The sequence below is a fragment of the Protopterus annectens genome, chromosome 8.part1, assembly GCF_019279795.1.
Source record: "Protopterus annectens isolate FY-2018-M chromosome 8.part1, PAN1.0, whole genome shotgun sequence".
In the NCBI taxonomy this organism is placed as follows: domain Eukaryota; kingdom Metazoa; phylum Chordata; order Ceratodontiformes; family Protopteridae; genus Protopterus; species Protopterus annectens.
In genome coordinates, this window is record NC_056742.1 from 342860209 (window position 1) to 342881999 (window position 21791).

Below are 21791 nucleotides of genomic sequence, written 5' to 3' on the forward strand. Positions count from 1 at the left end.
GTGTCCGTGGTCACTGTGGCCACTGGTGTGGGTAGAACAAAAGGACGACCTATCGTGACATGAAGAGAGGTCAACCACCACTGAAGATCCTTTTTGTATGTGTTCGTGATCATTATAAAATGAGACATTGGAAGCTTTTGGTAAGACCATTGAGTGAACAACAGCTATTGCAGAATCCGCATGCGACCCAGAGGTATGGCTAATATTGCAGCTGCCATCATGCCTAACAATTTTAGTACTTCTGATGCTGGAGCCTTGTTTTTGGATATGATATTGCGTACCTGCTGACGGAGTAGTAAGACTCTTCCTTCTGGAAGTCTCAGAGTGGTAGTGGTGGTATCCAATTCTGCTCTGATAAAAACGGTATGTTGTGATGGTGACAAGGCAGATTTTCCAGAGTTTATTGTAATGCCCAGCTGACTGCAGAGTGAAAGAGTGGTGTCCCTGGCTTGTATGAGTTGATGCCTGATGGTGGCGGTGAGGAGCCAATCGTCTAGGTACAGAAACACCTGGAATCCTAAACATCTCGGGTGAGCCGTGACCACTGCCACACATTTGGTAAACACTCTAGGGACTGTAGTGAGACCAAAGGGCAGGGCTCAAAACTGGTAATGACTGGCTCCCAGATGGAAGCACAGATGATCCCTGGAAGGTCTGGCCATTTTTATGTGGTAGTATGCATCCTGAAGATTTATTGAGCACATCCAATTGTCTTTCCCTAAAATGGGAATTATCGACTGAAGCGTGACCATCTGAAACTTCTCTTTCTTGACAGATCTGTTTAGTCTGCTGAGGTCCAATATAGGTCTCCAGTCCCCTGTCTTATTTGGAACTAAAAGGAATCTTGAGTAAGTTCCGGATCCTATCTGGTCTGCTGGGACTTGTTGAATGACTCTTTTTTGTTAGCAACGATCGGACCTCTGTTGTTGCCTGTTCCCTGTAACTGGGTGGAACGTCTGGGATTTTTCTTGTCAGTGGAGGAGGTGTGGCAAAAGGAATGAAATATCCTCTGGAAATGATACTTTGTACCCAATTGCCATTTGTTATTTTGAGCCAGGCATCTGGATACAAAGATAAGTGACCCCCGACTGCCTTCAGAGTAGGACAGTTGGGCCTCCTTTCAGGAGCGCTGGTAGGGCTTCCCAAAGAACTGATCTCTGTCGCCCTGGTTTTGCAGACCCCCTCTGCTGCGAGGGCAGCATCTTCCATTATTGCCCCCTCCTCTGCCCCTGGAAGGGAGTTCACCACATGTCCTGAAAGGCTGCTTGGGCTTTGTGGAACCACATCTTTCCTCCCACTTTGACCCTTGGGGTAGGGTCTGGTAGGGGTGGAAAAATGGACTCCGACAGCAGACAGAGTCTTTCCTTCCTGCTCATACCTGGTCAAAGTTTCCTTAACTGTGGGCCCGAAAAGGGACGAGCTATCAAAAGGAGTATTTACAAAGGATGACTTAAAGGGTGCCGTGAAGGAGCACAAGTGCATCCAGGAGTGTCTCCTAAGAGCAATTCCTGTACCCGCTGCCCTGTTAGCTCCATCAGCTGCATATGAAATGAGGCGCATGGATGAGTTTACTATGGAGTTGAGGGTAGCAAGCTGGGAGACAACTTTATCTGAAGCTCCTGCAGCTACCGTACCCTATAGACTATCTCCGAGCTCTGTAAGGAGATCTCTTTGCAGTCTAGTAAAATGGGATAGATAGTTGAGCGAATGCAGTGCAAAGGTTGCTGAACTGTAAGTGCGCTTCCCATATCTATCCATGATCCTAGAATCTCTGTTAGGAGGATGTATAGAAGAGGAAATTTTTGAAATTTCCTTTTTGGTGGCTGCCGCCACCACCATGGCATCAACTGGCACACCCTTAGTAAGAAAAGATTTGTCCTGGGGGGCAGAAATAGACTTATTGGCCTCCTGGGGACAGGCTCCATGGTGTCTGGAGACTCCCATGCCCTTAGTGAGACCAGCTGCATAAGCTCATCAAAGGGCGGAGACACCCAAGAGGTGGACGGCTGAGACCCGAAAGCCTTCAGGAGAACTGACTTGTCTTCAGTAGGGTTGGTGTACTGCCAGTCATCCCTCTGCCTAAGGATTTCTAATATCTAAGCAAATGAGATATCCTCAGAGGGGGACCGTGGGGACCCTTCTGATTCATCCAAATCAGTATCGGATGTGAGGGACTCCTGTGGGGAGTCTAAATGCTTCCTCTTACAGATTCTCTTCCTGGGAACCTCATCAGTGGGGAATTCTGGTGAGGTCTCGGAAGAGCAGGGGCCACCCAATGGGGCTTCCTGAGGCTCAGGGTCTCTACGCTTGGCAAGGATCTGTGAAGCAGAAGCAGACACAGGTGATTTAGGGAGGAAGTAGCTGGATCTGAAGTCGAATATGTCTTAGGAGACATAACTCTCCTCATGCCTTCGAAGGCTCCTCTGCTCCGATGAGAAGGGACTGACGGATCCGAGGAAACCATCGATACCCCCGGCACTGGGACAGTGAGGTCCGAGCCAGAGGTAGGAGCTGAGTTCATCCGAGCCGAAGCCCAAAGAGGCAGAGTCGGAACTGACAAGTCCGTCCGACCATCCTCCTCGGACCCAACCAGAGAGTGTCGGCTCCTACATTCCTCGATCGGCGCCGAGGATGTCAGAGTAAACGGAACCAGAGACACTGGAGCAGACGTCGGCTCTGAAGGCTCAATGATCATCAAGTCCGACTCCTCTGGTTCTGAAGGACCGGTATGGCTTGGAGTAGGAAGAGTAGCAGATGGTAAAAGGGTCTTTTTGGTTCCAAAGCCGTTTAGGTCGGAGCCGATAAAACTTTAGCAAAGGCCAGTGCCTGTAAAAGCTTCTGCACCACACGATTCACATCCAAATCAGAAAAACTAATTGAAGCCTGAGATGAGTGGATAGAAGGAGGTACAAATTGCAGGAATGGAGACTTAGGTACTTCGGATACCGGTTCCAAAACCGGGGACCGGATCTGAAAGGACAAGACAGTTGGCTCAGAAGTCTGTGGAACCGACGTTGAAGATTTTTTTTTATTTCTCAGAAGTAGAAGTCTTAGAAGACTTTGAGGTTTACTGGACGCATCCTGGTCGCTCAAAGCTTCTTGGAATGAAGGTTTAAGTAAACCTCTGTCGATTAACTTTTTTTTTCTCTCATGGAGAACCCTAAAAGAGAAAGAATGACAGATGGAGCAGCTTTCCTGGAGATGCAATGTTCCCAAACAATAAACACAATTCACATGACTGTTAATGACAGACATTTTCTGCCCACATTTGGGACATTTCTTAAACCCTGATTTAGGGTGTTTGTCTTTGTCTTGGTCAGCCATACTATAAAAGACAATATCAATAGGGTGCTATAAAAACTAGACACACCCAAACAAGAATTATCAAACAAGCCCTTTTAAAACTATGGGCTAAACAGTAGTCTACACACACACACACACACACACACACACACACACACACACACACACACACACACACACACACACACACACACACACACACACACACACACACACACACACACAAAACTATTTATCTAAACGCTAAATAGTTAAATATATCAAAGTTGTGACAGCAAGTCATTATCTAAAGGCACACAACTACACTAAAAACTACTGTTACACACACTTATATCTAAGCTCTAAGACTAATTATTTTAAAGCTGTGACAAAAAAAAGGTCACTATTCAAACGTAAAGATTAAATGTAACAAGCTGTGACAGAAATGTCACTATTCTAAGCACACACTACAATCTAAAGTACTAATAAAGATATTACAAGGCCTAAAATAAAACGAGGCCAAGAGAGCTAAATACTAGTTTAAGAAAAAATGCATACCAAGGGAAGGGAAACTACACAAAAAGCTATAAGAGCTTATCTAAGTATCTAAAGATATAAATCAGAAAGTTTTATTAATATTATAAAACAAGAAGTTATGTACTCATCATAACGTTCGAAGTATGTAGTCCATCTCGCCTCACATTCTTACCTGTGGGTTCGGAGCCGAACCTCAGCTCTGACTTGGCCATACTCTAGCTTGAAGTCTTTCAATTGGCTGGGCTAAGAAGGTATCCCATGCTGCACTGCTCCCTTTCCCCAGACCTTGTTTGCTGCGAGCTAATCATTCACTTCTCCACACACAACAACATGTAGAGAAGGAAGAACATACTAACCAGAAAGGAATTTGAAACCATACCTAACCCCTAGGTCCTCCAGGATGGGGGAAAAAGGGGGGGGGGGGGGTAAGTAAGAATGTGAGGCGAGATGAACTACATACATCGAACATTATGGTAAGTGCATAACTTCTTGATGTTATGTAGTCCAATCTCGCCTACATTCTTACCCGTGGAACAGCATTCCCAGCACCTGAATCCTGGGATGCTCAGTGGAAAATACTCCTGAGCACTGTGGAACCAAAGGAAGACCTGCCTCTTGGACACCAAATCTAACTTGTAGTGAGTAACAAAGGTGTGAGGAGATGCCCATGTAGCCGCAGCACAAATATCATTCATAGACAACCTGGCCTGAAAGGCTGTAGATGTAGACACAGATCAGGGATCGGGTAGAATGAGCCTTCACTCAAAATGGTAAATCCCTGCCACCTGACGCATAAATGAATGAAATACAACTGGAAATCCATCTAGACAAGGTGACTTTGGAAACAGGAAACCCAATCCTGTTTTCTGAAAATGAGACAAACAACTGATCCAATTTTCTGAGATCCTTCGTTCTATGTAAATAGAATCGTAATTGTCTGAGCATATCCAGCTGATGAAATCTAAATTCTGCCTTGTTCGAGAACTCCGGAAATAATACAGGTAGTTCAATGGATTGGTTTAGATTACTAACGGAAGCCACTTTCGGTAGAAAGGAAGGGTTTGGTCTGAGAGAAATCATGTCCTTATGAAAAATCAAGTAAGGTGGTCTAACTGATAAGGCTTGAAGCTCCGACACACGTCTGGCTGAAGTGATGGCTACTAAAAAGATTGTCTTCCAAATCAAATATTTTAAATCACAAGTGGCTGCAGACTCAAAGGGAGGTGAAGTGAAACATTGTAGAACAAAATTTAAGTCCCAAGGCATAACTGGTTCAAAAACTGGAGGACGAAGCAGCATAGTGCCCTTCAGGAATGCCTTACAAAGTCTATGTGCCATGAGACTAGGCTCATCAGCGACGTGAAAAGTGGAAATAGCCGCCAACTGGACCTTAACAGTTGCGGCCACTGATCCTTGGTTGAAAGCATGGAGAGGAACTCCAGGACTGATGAAATTGGAGCTGTATAAGGATCAGTTTGTCTTGCATGCGCCCATATGGAAAATCTCTTCCATTTGCTGGAATAAATTTTTCTGGTGGAAGGCTTATGGGAGGAAGACAGAATATGAACCACTTCCGCCGAAAAATTATGAAGCCTGACTAATGATGGAAGTGGAGGAGCCAGGCTGTCAACCGGAGGGTCTGAAGAGAGGGATGGAGCTGCCCTGACATATGAGTCAGCAGATCTGGTTGAGGGTCCAGAATCCAGGGGGTGTCCACTAGGTAAGGATGGAGAAAGGGGAACCAAATTTGACGAGGCCAGTGTGGAGCAATCAGAATCATTTTGCTTCCCAAAGATTGTGCTTTCTGAATAACCTTTGTCAGCAGAGGAACAGGAGGGAAGGCATACAGTAGACCGGAGGGCCAATCGTGAACTAGAGTGTCCCTGGGTGATTCCTCCTGAGGGGGGATAAGGGTGAAGTAGCTGCTGCATTTGGTATTGAGGGGGCTGGCAAATAGGACACATCAAGGCTGACCCCACCTGCGCAAAATCTGCTCTGCAACCTGATTGTTCAGGGACCACTCGTGAGGCATCAGAATAGTTCTGCTCAACCTGTCGGCAATCACATTGGACTTCCCTGGAATGTGCGTTGCTACAAGAAAACGTTGGGAAGCCACTGCCCACTGCCACACTCGCATGGCCTCTCTGCAAAGGGGATACAACTTGGTTCCTCCCTGTTTGTTTAGATACCATACCACCGACATATTGTCTGTGTGTATCGCAATTGTTCCGGGAGGAAGAAAGCTCTGAAGTGCTTGCAATGCTAGTAGCACTGCTCTCATCTCCAGGACATTGATATGCAGATGCATCTCGTGTTCCTGCCACGTGCCTTGGACTGTCCTGCCTAGATAATGCCCCCCCACCCCATCTGGGAGGCGTTCGTGGTCACTGTGGCAACTGGAGGGGATGGAATGAATGGTTTCCCCGCGTCGAGGTTGCTGATGTGAAGCCACCAGTGCAGATCCTGCTTGCACCTGTCTGTGATTATTATGAGATGAGAAAGCGGAAGATGTTGCAGAGACCACTGGGCGAAGAGTAGCCACTGAAGGAGCCTCATGTGTAGCCTCACCAAAGGAACCAGCATAATTTTAGCAGCCATCTTTCCCAACAATTTGAGGATCAATCTTGCCTTCACTCTTCTCAAAGGGAATAATGCGTACACCTGCTGTTGTAAACTTTGAATCCTTTCTAGTGGTAAAAATGCCCAACTCAGCGCCTATAAAGGTGACACGCTGCGAGGGCAACAAGGCAGACTTTTCCCAGTTTAGAGTGATGCCCAATTGTTGACACAGTTTGATCGTGGTGTCTCTGGTTTGTAGGAGTAGATGCCTGGTGGTGGCAGAAAGTAGCCAGTCGTCCAGGTACGGAAACACTTGGAATCCCTGACGTCTCAAGTGAGCCATTACCACTGCCATGCATTTGGTGAACACCCTGGGGGCTGTGGTGAGACCAAAGGGCAGGGCACGAAATTGAAAATGACTGGCTCCCAGCCGGAAGCGTAGATGACTTCTGGATGCCCTGTCCATCTTTATATGGTAGTAAGCATCCTTGAGGTCAATGGAGCACATCCACACTTCTTTTCCCAACAATGGGAGAATAGATTGCAACGTGACCATTCAAAACTTGGACTTCTTCACATGGGTGTTCAATTTTCTGAGATCCAAAATGGGTCTCAGGTCCCCTGTCCTTTTCAGCACCACAAAGAATCTGGAGTAAGTCCCTAATCCGAACTGGTCTGAGGGGACATGCTGGATGGCTCCTTTTTCTAGCAGCTTTAAAACCTCTGAAGCTGCGGAATCCCTTTGATTGGGTGGAACATCTGGGATTTTTTTGATCGGAGGGGAAGCTGAAGAGAAGGGAATGCGATATCCTCCGGAAACTATTTTTAATACCCATTGGTCCTGAGTGACACTTTGCCAGGCCTCTGGGTATAGTGAAATGTGACCCCCCGACTGGCTCCGGAAATGCACAGTCGGGTCTCCCATCAGGAGCGCTGGTAGGGAGAACCACAAAAGGAATCACGGTCTCCCTGGTTACGCGGGCCTCCTCTGCCCCTAGGGTGGCGTCTACCAAAATTACCACCCTCTCCCCTGCCTCTGGAGGGGGACTCACCTTTTGCGTCATGAAAAAACCTCTGCGCTTTTTTGAACCACAACTTCCCACCCCTCTGGGTCTTGGGATAAGGCCTAGAGGGTAGACAAAAATGGACTCCCACAGCAGACAGAGTTTTTCCCTCTTGCTCGCACCTAGTGAGTGTGTCCTTCACCTTGGTTCTGAATAAGAAGGAACCATCAAACGGGGCATTGGTGAATGTAGACTTGAAGGCCTCCGCAAAATTACAGAGGTGCATCCAGGAGTGTCTCATAGGAGCAACTTCCGAACTTGCTGCCCTACCCGCTCCTTCGGCTGCGTAACAGATCAGCCTCATGGAGGAGTTAGCAATAGCGTTGAGGGTAGACATCTGAGTGTTGACCTTCTGAGCCACCGCATCAGAAACGTTACCCTGTAGAGTATCTCCAAGCTCTTTCAGGAGATCTCTTTGGAGCCATGTAAAATGAGATAAGTAATTCAGTGACCGCAGAGTAAAGGCCGCTGAAGAAACCATACGCTTCCCGTACCGGTCCATGGTCCTAGACTCCTTGTTAGGAGGATGGACGGTAGACAAAGTCTCAGCCAGTTCCTTCTTGGTGGCCGCTGCCACTACCATGGCATCTACAGGAACTCCCTTGGATAGAAACTCTTTGTCAGAGGGGGCGGATAAGAATTTGTTGGGTCTCCTGGGGACTGGTTTCACAGAGTTAGGGATTTCCCACACCCTTCAACAAACCAGATCCAAAAGCTCGTCGAAAGGTGGAGACACCCAGGAGGCAGAGGGCTGAGCCCCAAAGGCCTTGAGGAACACCGACTCCTCCTCGAAAGGAGCTTTGGAGGCCAGTCACCCCTCTGCTTCAAAATTTCTAGGATGTCAGAAAAAGAGACATCCTCAGAGGACGACTTGGGAGACCCCTCCAATTCCTCGAGGTCGGTGTCTGACGTGAGGGACTCATCTTGGGAGTCAATGTGCTTCCGACCGAGGAACCATGAGTCCTGGACCCCGTGGATGAAGCCGACGGGGTCAGAGCTGAAGCTGTAGCAGATAAGCCAGGATGAGCCATCAGAGCCGACCTAGGGATATCAGATGGCGCTGACAACTCCAACTCTGAAAGCTGAGATTTGATCGGAGGAGGAAGTATCGACGCTGGCTGGTTACAGGCTCCGGATCCGACTGGGCTGGAGCCGAAAACAATTTTGCCAGTACCGGTGACTGGAGCAGTCTCTGTACCACTCTATCTACATCCACAACTGAAAGAGTCCAGGAGGACCTAGAAGATAAGGAAAGAGATCTAGACCTCCTCTCTGAAGGAGACCTACGAGGAGGAGAGACCGGCCTAAAATTTGGAGACCGACTCTGAACTAGCACCTCCGCAATCGGCTCCGAGGGACTTGGAGCCAAAGCAGATTCAGTCAATACACTAACTTCCTGCAGCTCCGAAGACAGTGAAGCCAAGGATGCCACAGTAGATTTCACTACTTTCTCCGGTGGCTCCAAGGATACAGATGGAGCCGGAGAACGCTTTTTTGCCTTAGAAGTTTTACTCTTAGAGGGAGAGGACTTGAAGCTAGAAGCCCTTCCCAAATCCTCCTCGAAGGATGGTTTCAAAAGTCCTTCCAAAATTAGTTTGTTCTTCCTCTCCTGAAGAACATGCGGGCTAAATGCATGGCGAAAAGTACAAGATTCCTGGAGGTGAATAACCCCCCAGAAAATACACACACACAGAGCGTCCATCAGTGATAGACATCTTATAGCCACATTTAGTACATTTCTTAAAGTCCGAGGGCTTATGCTCTTTCGTATCCTTAGACATAATGAGAGAGACCTTCTTCTTCTTTTGGCTTTTCCCGGTTAGGGGTCGCCACAGAGGATCACCTGTCCGCTCATGATTGGCAGTGGAGTTTTACAGTGTCGAGTTGCCAGCCTGGCGCCCAACCTTCCATAGAAGGCACACACACGCACGCACTCATGCCTAGGGCCAATTTAGAGCGTCCAATCCACTTACAGCATGTCTTTGGGATGTGGGAGGAAACCAGAGCACCTGGAGGAAACCGACGCGACCACAGGGAGGACATGCAAACTCTGCACAGAAGGCACCCCAGCCGAGAATCGAACCGGAGAACCTCTTGCTGTGAGGTGGCAACGCTAACCGCTGCACCAACGTGGCTGCCCAATAAAGAGAGAAACCACCAACCGTTAATATATAAAGCGCGGGAACTAAGAAAACTAACAGACAATTACAAAAGACCTCTAACTTAATCAGTCTCAACAGGAACACAAGGAAAGGACTAGGTCCTCTAACTTAAACAGTCCTAGCCCGAGGGATAGGTACCTACTAACACTAACAAGCAACACAGAAGACGGGGTGGACTAGGTCCTCTAACTGAAACAGGCCGAGCCCGTAGGGGAAACAGTTAGTGGGACACCACAAAAGACAATATTACCAGAAAAAAATTATACCAAATATTAGACCAGTATATACACACAACACACAGCTATGAAAATAGCTTTTTTTGAAGCAAGAAACTGTCAATAAAGACAAAAGTGATACTTAGCCACAGCCAAGAGCAAGACCACGTCCGAGCTATATGACTGGCAAACGAGATCTGGAGAAAGGGAGCAGTGCAGCATGGGATACCTTCTTAGCCCAGCCAATTGAAAGACTTCGAGCTAGAGTATGGCCGAGTCGGAGCTGAGGTTCGGCTCCGAACCCACGGGTAACAATGTAGGCGAGATTGGACTACATAACATTATGTTTTAAGAAAATAAGGTTTTTACTGGCCTGAGTTAGCAAGAACCTCCAATCTATTGCAGTGGCAAACTAGATCTGAGGTAACTCTGGGTGCATCATGGGATAGGGACTTGGCCTCCAGCTATCTGAAGACCTCGAGCTTTATAGTAGGCAGACTCGGAGCACAGGATTGGCTCCGAACCCATCTGTAAGAATGAACGGCGAGATAGACCAACTTCACATAATTTCTTTTTCCCTGGTTTCATCAGAGAAATTCTAGTACCTCTTATAATTGATCAATAATATTTATCCCTGGTTTACATGCCTCAGCTAGAGTTTCTAATTAAATTCATAAGACTGAAACCTCACTAACACAGGCCTGGGTCTTCAAGCCCCTTCATAGTCCTGTTGGCCCTTTCTATCTTCAGTTTGTCCTTAGGAATTCCTGTACATTTGTCTAGCAGATCCTATGGTCACTTTTTTTTACTGTCCAGTCCCTCAAATTTCTCTGACAGTCCAGAAATCTTTACATTTTTCTTCTTCACATGATATTCCAAATCTCTTAACGTCTCTTCCACACACACCAATCTTGCTTCCACCCCTAGCTTCAAATATTCATTCTCTTCTCTCAGGTTTTGTATTATACCTGAATGTTCATTAAGACTACCCTGCACTTTTTGTAGTTCTTGCTGCTGGGCTTCTAGGTTTTCTTTTATTGCAGTTTTAATTTCTTTAATATCTTTCCATAAGGCCACCACATAACAGTTTTTTTAGCAATGAATCCATTTTATTGAGACTTTTACAAAATCTCATCAAGATTACATTGATATATAGACTGTATTTTATATAGCATATATTATGGAAAGAGGTAGTTTAAAAAAAAGACACCTGACTGCACAAGCCCCAGGATAAAATAGTGTCCAATCCTGGTAGGTGCACTGGTACCATGACTGAAAAAATGACAAGTGTAGAATTCTCAAAACACAGATACATTCCTACAGTGGGGTTAGACCAGGCTCAGGGAGGATTGCCCTCCTGTTTTACAAGGTAGCAGTAGTTCACAAAAAACTGACAGGCAAAAAAAGAGCCATAGGGATGATAGAGTGGACTAATGAGGATAAGAAAGAAATTATGTATTGTTACTATTATGCAAGAAGCCCAGAATTTCCAGACACAAGATATACAAAATGATTAAGAGACATTAGCGGACAGAAAAATACTTGTGTAAGAAAAACTGTTAAAAGATTTAAATGCAAAGTTGTATTCATTAATACAAGAGATTCATGACAAACATTATACAGACCAAAAAACCTTGGGCCATTTGGAAAAAGAAGCAACTGAGGAAGTATGAAAGTATGAAGAACAAACTCTAGTAGAGATTTTTAAAAGGTACAAAAAAGAATCATGGACATGGGAAAGAAAGAGAGATCTGATATGGTGCAATATTAATTGATAGGAGAATGCCAAACTAATCAATACAACAAAAGCTGCAAATATTTTTGAAGAAAATACAGACAAATGCATCCAGATATGAAAAATTTCACAATACAAAAAATAAGATCACAAAGAGGGAATGTAGAACAGAAAATTCGTAAAGCAGAAGTTAAACAAATAGAAGCTGAAGTTATGGAATACCTGCAAAGTGAATAATTTAGTGTAGAAACTCTAACACAGGTTATGTCACAGCATGATGAAACAATAAGTCCTCAAAGTGAGGAGATACAGGTGGAGTAGGGGACATCTAAAGAAGAAATATGTACATGGGAAAGAAAGAAAGATTTAATGTAGTGCAACATGTGCGCAAAGGAGAAAGTAAACTAATCAATACAAACAACAAATAATCCTTGGAATCCTTCAAAGCCCCCGGGCCTGTGGAAAATACGGCCCAGACCGCAGAATCCTTTATAAACACATTCTATGAACACCTTCAGGAATGCATGGATCATGCAATCCCAAACAAAACCAAGACCCAATCCTCCAAAGGCAGGCGTCCTGTCTGGTGGACCTGAGCCATAAACAAACTATACAACAGAAGGAGGAAGCTACTACATGATAGAGCAAAATCACAAAAAGGGAAGGCATCTCTGATCAGTATTAGCAAAAAACTACGGGCATTCATAAAATCGTCTAAGGCCAGCTTCGAGAGAAAAATTGCACAGGACACTAAGGATAATCACAAGGCTGTCTTTAGTTATGTTAAGAACCTGGGTGGGAATTCCCAGATATGCTCAGAATTAGTCCAAAATGACAAAAAATACACCGAACCCACAGACATTGCCAACATCCTAGCTGACAGGTTCAGCGCAAACTTCTCCCCCCCTTCCCCACCAAAAGGGCAAATATCTATCCCAGCAGAGTGCTGCCCCCCTGACATCTCAGATGCTCAGGTAAGAGCCACCCTCTCCAAAGCAAAAAACACAGCATCAATGGGACCAGACGGTGTCCCGGGCTGTGTCCTACATGAACTCCAAGAAGAACTAAACCCAAACATAAAACTACTGTTCAATCTCAGCCTTACTACAGGATATGTACCCAAAGAGTGGCGTACAGCAACAGTGGTCCCTCTCCACAAAGGTGGTGCCTCAACGGATCCTGGAACTATCGCCCCATAAGCCTGACTAGCTTGGTCTGCAAAGCTATGGAAAGGATCATCATGGACCTCATAAATAAAGATATCGGGGACCTACAGACAGTGGATCCTACCCAGTTCAGCTTTGTTAAGGGCAGATCCTGCCTCTTAAACCTGGTCGATTTCTCTGAAACAGTCGCCAAGGGCATTGACGAGAGGAAGGTGGTCCACACAGCCTACCTGGACCTCGCAAAAGCCTTCGATACAATACCCCACTCGGGCATTATAGATAAGCTCACCAGCTTAAATATAAACCCCTATGTCACTAGATGGGTTGCAAACTGGCTCAAGGACAGAACCCACATGGTTAGAATTGCTGGAGCCATGTCAGACTCTAAACCAGTTACAAGTGGCGTCCCACAAGGCTCAGTCCTGGGAACTCTCTTGTTCGGTATATATTTCTCGGAGGTACAGGCCAACATGGAAGGACTGTGGCTAACCAGGTTCGCAGATGACTGCAAACTGGGTGCCATAATCGACTCTCCAGCTGACACAAGCATCCTACAAAAGGGCCTCATAGAAACAGACAACTGGTGCCAGAGCCATGGCCTCAAGCTAAATGCCAAAAAGTGTATAGTCGTCCCCTTTGGCAAAAACAAAGTGCCCACAAGTTACCACATAGATGGTAATCCATTAAGTACGGAAGAAGTAATTAGGGACCTGGGGACCCAAGTTGATAGCAATCTCTCATTCGACAACCACGTGGCCAAAGTGGTTAGAAAATCATTTTATATAGCCCACCTAATCATGAAGGGATTCACATCTAGATCAGGGGAGGTCATTGTGCCTCTTTACTCATCCCTCATCAGGCCCATAATTGAGTACAATGCCCCTTTTGGGATGTACCTTACCAGACACCTGCAGCAACTGGAAAGGCCCCAAAAGTACCTCACCAAGAGGATCAAAGGGCTCAAACAGATGCCATATGCTGCCCGGTTAAAGAAGCTCCAGCTCTACTCAGTGGCATACCGCCTGCTCAGAGGCGATCTGTGCCTGACGTATAAAGCCATGTCCAACCCGGAATTAATGGACATGCTGCACCTCAGAAAATCCAAATCCCATCGAGATACGCGCTCGAGAGACTTGAACCTCAGCACTGAAATAAATAGGACATGCTGGAGGGACAGATTCATAACCCAGAGGCTCCCTTCACTCTGGAATAAAATCCCAGTCCAGGTTAGGCAGAGTCCCTCATTGACTCTCTTCAAGAGGAATCTTGATGAGTGGATGGGAGATCGTAGATTTACTCTGGGTATCACTTCTGTGTCACTGTTAGACAAATGCACAGTATACTAACCTCGAAAAAGGGCATAGCAAAATTCATTTTAAAATGGGTGGCGAAAGCCAAACACACTCTGGCTAGGCTTGTAAATGCCCTAGGGCAGATAGCCTAGTATGAACCTATGAACAAAGCAGCACTAAAGACATTTGAAGAGAAATACAAAGACATTTGGATATAAAAAATTTTCCAAAACAAAACAAAAAAAAAAAAAAAAAACAGAGAGGAAAAGTAGAAAACAGAATTAGTAATGGGAAAGTTAAAGAAATAGAACCTGAATTTATGAATTACCTGTGAACTGAAGGAGTTAGTGTAGAAAATCCAACTCTGGTAACATCACAGCATGTTGGAACGAGTCCACAAATTTAGTAGAAACATGGAATGGGAAGCATCTGATCATCTGCCACATGAAGACACTGGATCCTTCAGTAGAAAACCAGTACAAAAGTTAAGTTGGAGTTGCACAGCAAGTGAGGGAGCAGAAAATAGTGGCAACTCTGATACAGTCAATGTTGTGGAGTGACAGGCCCATGAGTTCCAATAAGAAAGAGAAATGGATGATGTACAGTGCAGCTGAAGAGAATATGTCATAGGAACATGTTCTGGAACATTCTGTAGAATGCCTGCAGGAAACGGAGAATAAAGAATGTACCCTCAGTTCAGTAGAAAAAGATCTAAGGGAAGAGTTGCTTGATTTAATAGGAATGAATAGACATATTAAGACCGATGAAAGAAATAGATTACAGAAAGTCAATAAGACCCAAAATGTTGGAAGTCTGCTAAAACAAATGAACACAGTAATCAAGACTATTAAAAGAAATGCATGTGTTATAATAGATGAATAGGATACATTACCATGCAGCTAAATTAATAACAGCTAAAGTCTTACCACAAAAATACAGAGCAATAACGGAAAGGAAAGGAAGACATCAAATGCCATCATGGAAATATCGAATAGAGAAAACTATAAAGAAATTAAGGCAAGAAGTGTCACTGTTAGAGGAGTACAGAAGAGGGAAAAGGTCAACAAAAATACTTAAAAAGACCGACATAATAAAAGCAACAATCAGTATTAGAACAGACCAGGATCTATCCTACACTACTACAAATAATAAACTAAAGATATCAACACAGGCAGAAAAATTTAGAAGATATGCAAATAAGTATAAAGGAAAAGTACAAAATAAGCAATCCACTGATGACCTGAAAGAAGTTTTACAGAGAATTGTGAAACAATGCAAAAGGAACAGAAACACCACTACAAAAAGAAGAAATTGACACATTTTGGAGAAATATCTATGAAGACCCTATAGAACATAACAAAGATGCTGAATGGATAGAAGAAGTAAAAGAAACAGTAAGAAGTTCAAATGAACAGGATATGAAATGGGGTGAAGTAATGGCCAAAAAATTGAAACAAAATTAAGAAAATCTCCTAAGTGGAAAACCCCAGGACCAGAAGCAGTACCAAACTTCTGGCTACAGGTATTAACATTTTTACACAAAGATTTAGCCCTGAGTAAGAATTATGTATATGTGCACTCCGAACAAACACCAACCTGGTTAACAACAGGAAAAACAATACTCCTACTTGAGTGAACCTGCAAGCTATCCTAAAAACTACAGACCAATAACTTGCCTTCTGACAATGTATAAACTGTATATTGCAATTGATACTGACAGAGTTATAGTCATTTGGTTTACTCTATAGAAACAAAAGGTTCCTCACACCCAAATCCAGGCTTTCACCAGCCCAAGCTTACCTTCTCCCCAACCTCTTTTACAGCTCTCAAATGTTAACCAACTTACAGTCTTCACTACTTTCCAAATTTGAAACCACCTACAACAAAGTTGCTAGATTTGCAGCCAATCTGTCCTCAAGATCACACCACTGTCACACTCTCCAGACACTCAGCTGGCTAGAGTTCCCTAAACAACTCGTATTTACCCAACTTCTTATTACCCATACTTTTTTGAATAAACCTTCCTATTGCCCTAGCATTTCCTCACTTGCCTCCCTCTATAAACCCCCTCAAGCCCTCAGAAGCTCTGACCAATGTCTCTTACAAATTCACAAACCTAAAAAATCTATTAGACGGAATCTCTACAACTACTTCCCTGCTCTTGCATGGAACAAGCTCCCCATGAACCTTAGAAACATTTCCTATATCCACGAATTTAAGAAAACTCTCAAAAGGTACCTTAATATCACATGGCTTTGCCTCTGTAATCATTCCACATGAACCTACCCCTTTCTCTATCACTATCTTCTCTATTCTTCCCTTTTCTACTACCATAACTCACAACTGCTTTGTATTGTACAATTACCCTCTGAAGATAACCCAATATGTTATCTAAATTCATTCAAATGTTTTATTGTATCTTTCCTTGCTATGTTTTTTCTTCATTGTTATAATGTCTCTTACTATATTGTACTGTGGAGCTTCATCTACATTTGCTTAACTGTTTTATTGTAAAATTTTCACTTTATTTATCTTCAGTTTTGTAAATTTTCTTGCTTACTTGTACTGTGGAGCTTTTCTCCCTGGGCTTCCACTGAAAAAGGCGTTTTGCTCAGATGGCCTATCCCAGTTAACAAATGTCAAATAAATAAATTTAGAAGAAAAGTAATCATGGCTATAGAACAAAAGGGTAATACAATAAAGTCATATGGAACAAAGGATATTTTGTTGTTAATTTTTTTAATTTTATTTATTTTTCATTTGTTCACCGGGGGTGTCTGACTGAGCCGAAAAGGCCCTTTTTCAGCAGAGGCCTGGGGAGAAAATCTCCACATAGAAAAATTACAGATACATTTAGTTATTTAGACATGATCAGTATACACTCAAATTACAAAAGACATGTTTTTACAGGGGTATGCAGTACATCAACAGTCACAGTGGCGAGAACAAACAAAAAAATATTAATTTAAAAATAAAGGTGATTAATAACTTTGTGGTGTACAGCTGAAATTTGGAACATAGGTAGAACACATACATAGTACACAGGTACAGTACATACATTGTAGATTAGCCAGTGTTTGTGAGCAAGATTGAAAACTATTATCAAGTACTCTTAGGTTTAGTATGTGTACCTTATCTGCTTTCACTAGCCTTGGGAGCAATCATGGCACTGCCAACTTTGCTTGAGATGTTGCCTGATGAGGTCTTTGATGGAGGTTTTGGATGATGTGTTTTGAATGCTAGTGGGGACAGAGTTCCATTTTTTAGCCACTGAACTACTATATAGTGCATCTCCAAAGCTATTGCAGCTGTTGGTGACTTCTAGTAGTAGTTTGCTTGATGATCTAAGAGGCCTTTTGGCTGAGTGATGTTGTACTAGGTTTTTGAGGGCAGGACATTTATTGAGGAGGTAATAGATTGAATGACAGAGGCAGAGCTGATTGTAGGTTAGGAGGTTGGGCAGTTCAAGCCAGTGGAGCTGTCTCAAAGCAGTACAGTGATGAGTTCTATATGAGCAATTTGCAGCAAAGCGGGCAATTCTGTTATAGCAGGCTTCCATTTTGCTTAGTTCAGTTTTGTTGAGATTAGTCAGAATGGGAGATGCATAGAGTAGGGTGGATAGAAGTTGGGAGCGAGCAATGGCTGATCTTGTGTTGATGGTAAGAAATGGTTTGATACAGTAGAGTGATCCCAGTTTGGCATGTACTTTTTTAATAGTTAAGTTGAGATGACTATCAAATTTTAGGTGGGAGTCTATGGTTATTCCCAGTAGCTTAGCCTGTGCCACTGGAGCGATTGGAGTAGCATTTGTGGAATAGATAGTGAATTGACTGTTATCAGTGTTTTTGTTAGAACTGGTTATAATCATAAGCGGAGTTTTCTTTGGATTGAGGATAAGTTGGGCTTTGGTAAGGTAGTTTTCAATGTCAGAGAATGCTAGTTGAGTTGTTTGTAGGAGTGGGAATGTTTTGTGCAGCACAGATTAAGGCAGTGTCATCTGCATACTAAATGATAGATGCATGCTGTGTGGAGGTATGGAGGTCATTTGTGAAAATTGTGAATAGTAGTGGTTCTAAGATAGAACCCTGTGGAACTCCTATAGCTATGGGCAGCTGAGGAGAGAGACAATTTCCCCATTTCACAGCTTGGTACCTGTCAGTTAAGTAGCTTTGGAACCAGGTAAGAGTGGAATTTGATAGGTGATATTGGTTTAGTTTGTTTAGCAGGATTTGGTGAGTGACTGTGTCAAATGCTTTGGACATATCCAAAAAAAGAGTTGACACCTGCAGGCCTTCATTTTTAAGACTGTTTAATGTGTCTGTGAAGCAGAGGAGGGCTGTAGTGGTACTATGGGCAGGTCTGAAACCACACTGAGTAGGTGACAGGATGTTGCTGTCTAGGAGATATTTTAGCATTTGGGTATGGATGCATTTTTCTAGGATTTTGGCCAGGGGGGAGAGTAAAGCAATGGGTCTGTAGTCATTAAGTTAAATAAAGTCATAATGGAAAATTGTAAAAAGAGAAAGAATCTAAGTATTGCATGGATAGATTACAAAAAAAAAGCATTTGATAGCATCTCCACGTTCATTGATAAAGGAGTGCTTATACATGTATAAGATACAATCTACATCGATCAATTACATTACAGTGACCATGAAAAGGTGGCATACCACTTTGCAGCTAAGCCATGATAAAGGACAAATTATTTTCTCAATGATAAAAATTCAAAGGGGATATTCCAGGGCGACTGTTTGTCACTGCTGCTCTTTTGTCTTGCCCTTAACTTGTTAAGCTGTCTACTTAAGAGATTAGGCCATGGAGACAATCTGGCTTCCAGACAACAAGAAAGTGCACAGACTTCTCATCTTCTTTTTGTAGATGGTTTAAAACTGTATAGTTCATCAGATGAGGAGCTGAAAGCACAAAGGGAAGTGGTCAAAACTTTCTTAGATGATGTAAGAATGTCATTTACTATTGATAAATGTGCAAAAGCAACATTTAAAGCAGGAAAGCTGCAGCACCAAGAAAACATCAGTCTGGGACAGGAATGTGATATAAAGGAACTTGAGCAGGAGGGTGTATATAAATATTTGGGAAAGGATGAAGGATCAATAATAATGAGAAGTTATGTACTTACTATAACGTTCCATGTTAGTTGTCTTCTTCTCGCCTTCTTTCTTGCTGGATGGGTTCGGAGCCGAACCTCGGCTCCGACTCAGCCTATTACTAAAGCTCAAGAGCTATTTTTACCGGCTCGAGGCTATACTATGTCCCATAATGCTAGGCGTCATATACCCAGATCTCGTTTGATAGCTAACACTATGGACATGCATGTCCCCCCACAAGAAAAGAATCTATCTAATATATGTAAAAATAAGCTCTTCTACATATATCTCTTACAAGGGCTACCAAAAAGGGAGCAAAAGAGCTAGCTGAGAAGATAACTCTGGTGACAAAAAATATCTCACAAGATACTCTAGGTCTTTCCAGGCTAGGGGGATGGAGGGTGGGACGCAAGAAAGAAGGCGAGAAGAAGACAACTAACATGGAACGTTATGGTAAGTACATAACTTCTCAATGTTAAGTTGTCAATCTCGCCTTCATTCTTGCTGGATGGGACAGCGTCCCTAGCACCTTAGTCCTGGGTGGCTCAATGGAACAGACTCTTGAGTACAGTGGAACCAAAATCAGCCCAACTTCTGGAGGCAGTCCAGTTTGTAATGAGAAATGAAGGTATGAGGGGAGGCCCATGTGGCCGCTGCACAAATAGAATCCATAGGTAACCTTGCTTGAAAAGCTACTGAGGAAGCTAATGCTCTAGTTGAATGAGCTCTAGGCTTGGTAGGGGGCTCCTTATGCCTCAATTGATAGATTAACGTGATAAGAGAGGTCAACCATCTGGACAAGGTTACTTTAGAAACTGGAAGGCCTTGCTTTCCTTCCGTGTAAGACAGGAAGAGCTGAACTGATTTTCTCGACTGTTTAGTTCTATCAAGATAGAAGAGTAGTTGACGGTGAACGTCTAAACAATGTAGTCTTCTCTCAGCTCTATCAGTATAATTTGGGAAGAAGACTGGGAGATCAATAGTCTGATTCAGATTTTTTCAGAGAGTACCTTAGGTAAAAAGGAATGATTAGTCCTAAGAGACACTCTACCTTTGTGAAAAACAAGATAAGGGAGGCGCACAGAGACAACTTGTAGTTCCGAAACCCTTCTTGCTGAGGTAATAGCTACCAAGAAAAGTGTCTTCCACGAGAGCAGTTTTAACGAGCAGGAAGCAGCTGGTTCAAAAGGAGGAAGAATTAACGAAGACAGTACCAAATTTAGATCCCACGGTGGAGGAGGGTCTTTAACCGGGGGCCTAAGTACTAGAGTTCCTTTTAGAAAGGCTTTGCAAAGCTTGTGGGACATAATACTCGTCTCTGACAAGCCAACGTGGAAATTTGCAATAACCGCCAACTGGACCCTGATAGTGGCTGAGGAAGAGCCCGTTTGGAAAAGTTCCGCCAAAAACTCTAGAACTGTTTGGACAGGAGCTGTGAAAGGGTCCACTTGATTTTTCCTTGCCCAAATAGAGAAACGATTCCATTTACCAGCATACGTTCTTCTGGTGTTAGACTTGTGAGAGGCAAGGATGATATCATGTACTGACTGAGAAATTAAGGGAAGTCTGGCTGGGGTTGGAAGTGGAGCAACCAAGCTGTGAGGTTGAGAGATGGAAGGGATTGGTGCAGCCCACCCGATTGATGGGTCAGAAGGTCTGGCACTGGGTCCAGATGCCAGGGCTGCTCTAGTAGATGACGTTGCAGGAACGGAAACCAAACTTGTCGGGGCCAGTAAGGGGCAATGAGGATCATCCTGGATCTCAAGGCAGTTGCTTTCTGGACTAACTGAGTAATTAAGGGAAAAGGGAGGAAAGCAGATAGAAGACCCTGGGGCCAATCGTGGACTACAGCGTCTCTGGGAGGGAGACCCGGAAGAGGAAAGATGGTGAAGAAATCCTGACCCTTGCTGTTTTCAGGGGTTGCGAAAAGGTCGCAGCAAGGCTGACCCCACCTTCTGAATATTTGTTCCGCTACTAGCTGGTTGAGAGACCACTCGTAGGGCATGAGAATGGCCCTGCTCAGTCTGTTCGCTATGACGTTGGACTTCCCTGGAATATGTGTTGCTACCAGAAACCGTTGAGAAGAGATCGCCCACTGCCAAAGTCTGAGCGCTTCCCAACATAGGGGGCAGGACCTGGTTCCACCCTACTTGTTGATGTACCACACTACAGGCATATTGTCTGTCTGAATTGCAATCGTCTCGGTGGGTAGAGAGTTCTGAAGGGCCTGCAACGCCAAAAGTACCGCTCTCATCTCCAAGACATTTATGTGCAGGTGGCACTCGAAGGGTTGCCATGTGCCCTAGACTGTCCTGCCCTGAAAATGCCCCCCCCCCCCACCCGATCAGGGAGGCATCCGTTGTCACGGTGGCAACCGGAAGGGGGAGAACAACAGGTCTGCCTTGGAGCACCTGTGGCGAGACCATCCACCAAGAGAGGTGTCTCTTGCATGACTGAGTGATGAGAATGTTGTGAGACATGGGAAGCTGCTGAAAGGACCATTGGGAAAAAAGCATCCACTGGAGTAGCCGCATATGAAAACGAGCTAGGGGGAGCAAGGTGATTGTTGCTGCCATTAGACCAAGTGTTTTTAGTACAAATCGGGCTTGGACCCTGTTCTCCTGTAGTAGGATTTGAACATGGCTGCGAATGTCTGAAACTCTTTGTGTAGGTA

At 44.2% G+C, this 21791-nt stretch overlaps 1 protein-coding gene across 1 annotated transcript in view; it reads right to left on the bottom strand.

The window, feature by feature from the left end:
* LOC122810128 (telomere repeats-binding bouquet formation protein 1-like) overlaps nucleotides 1-21791 on the bottom strand; it is a 1040706-nt gene that overhangs the window by 1000945 nt on the left and 17970 nt on the right. The gene's annotated exons all lie outside the window — the stretch shown is intronic.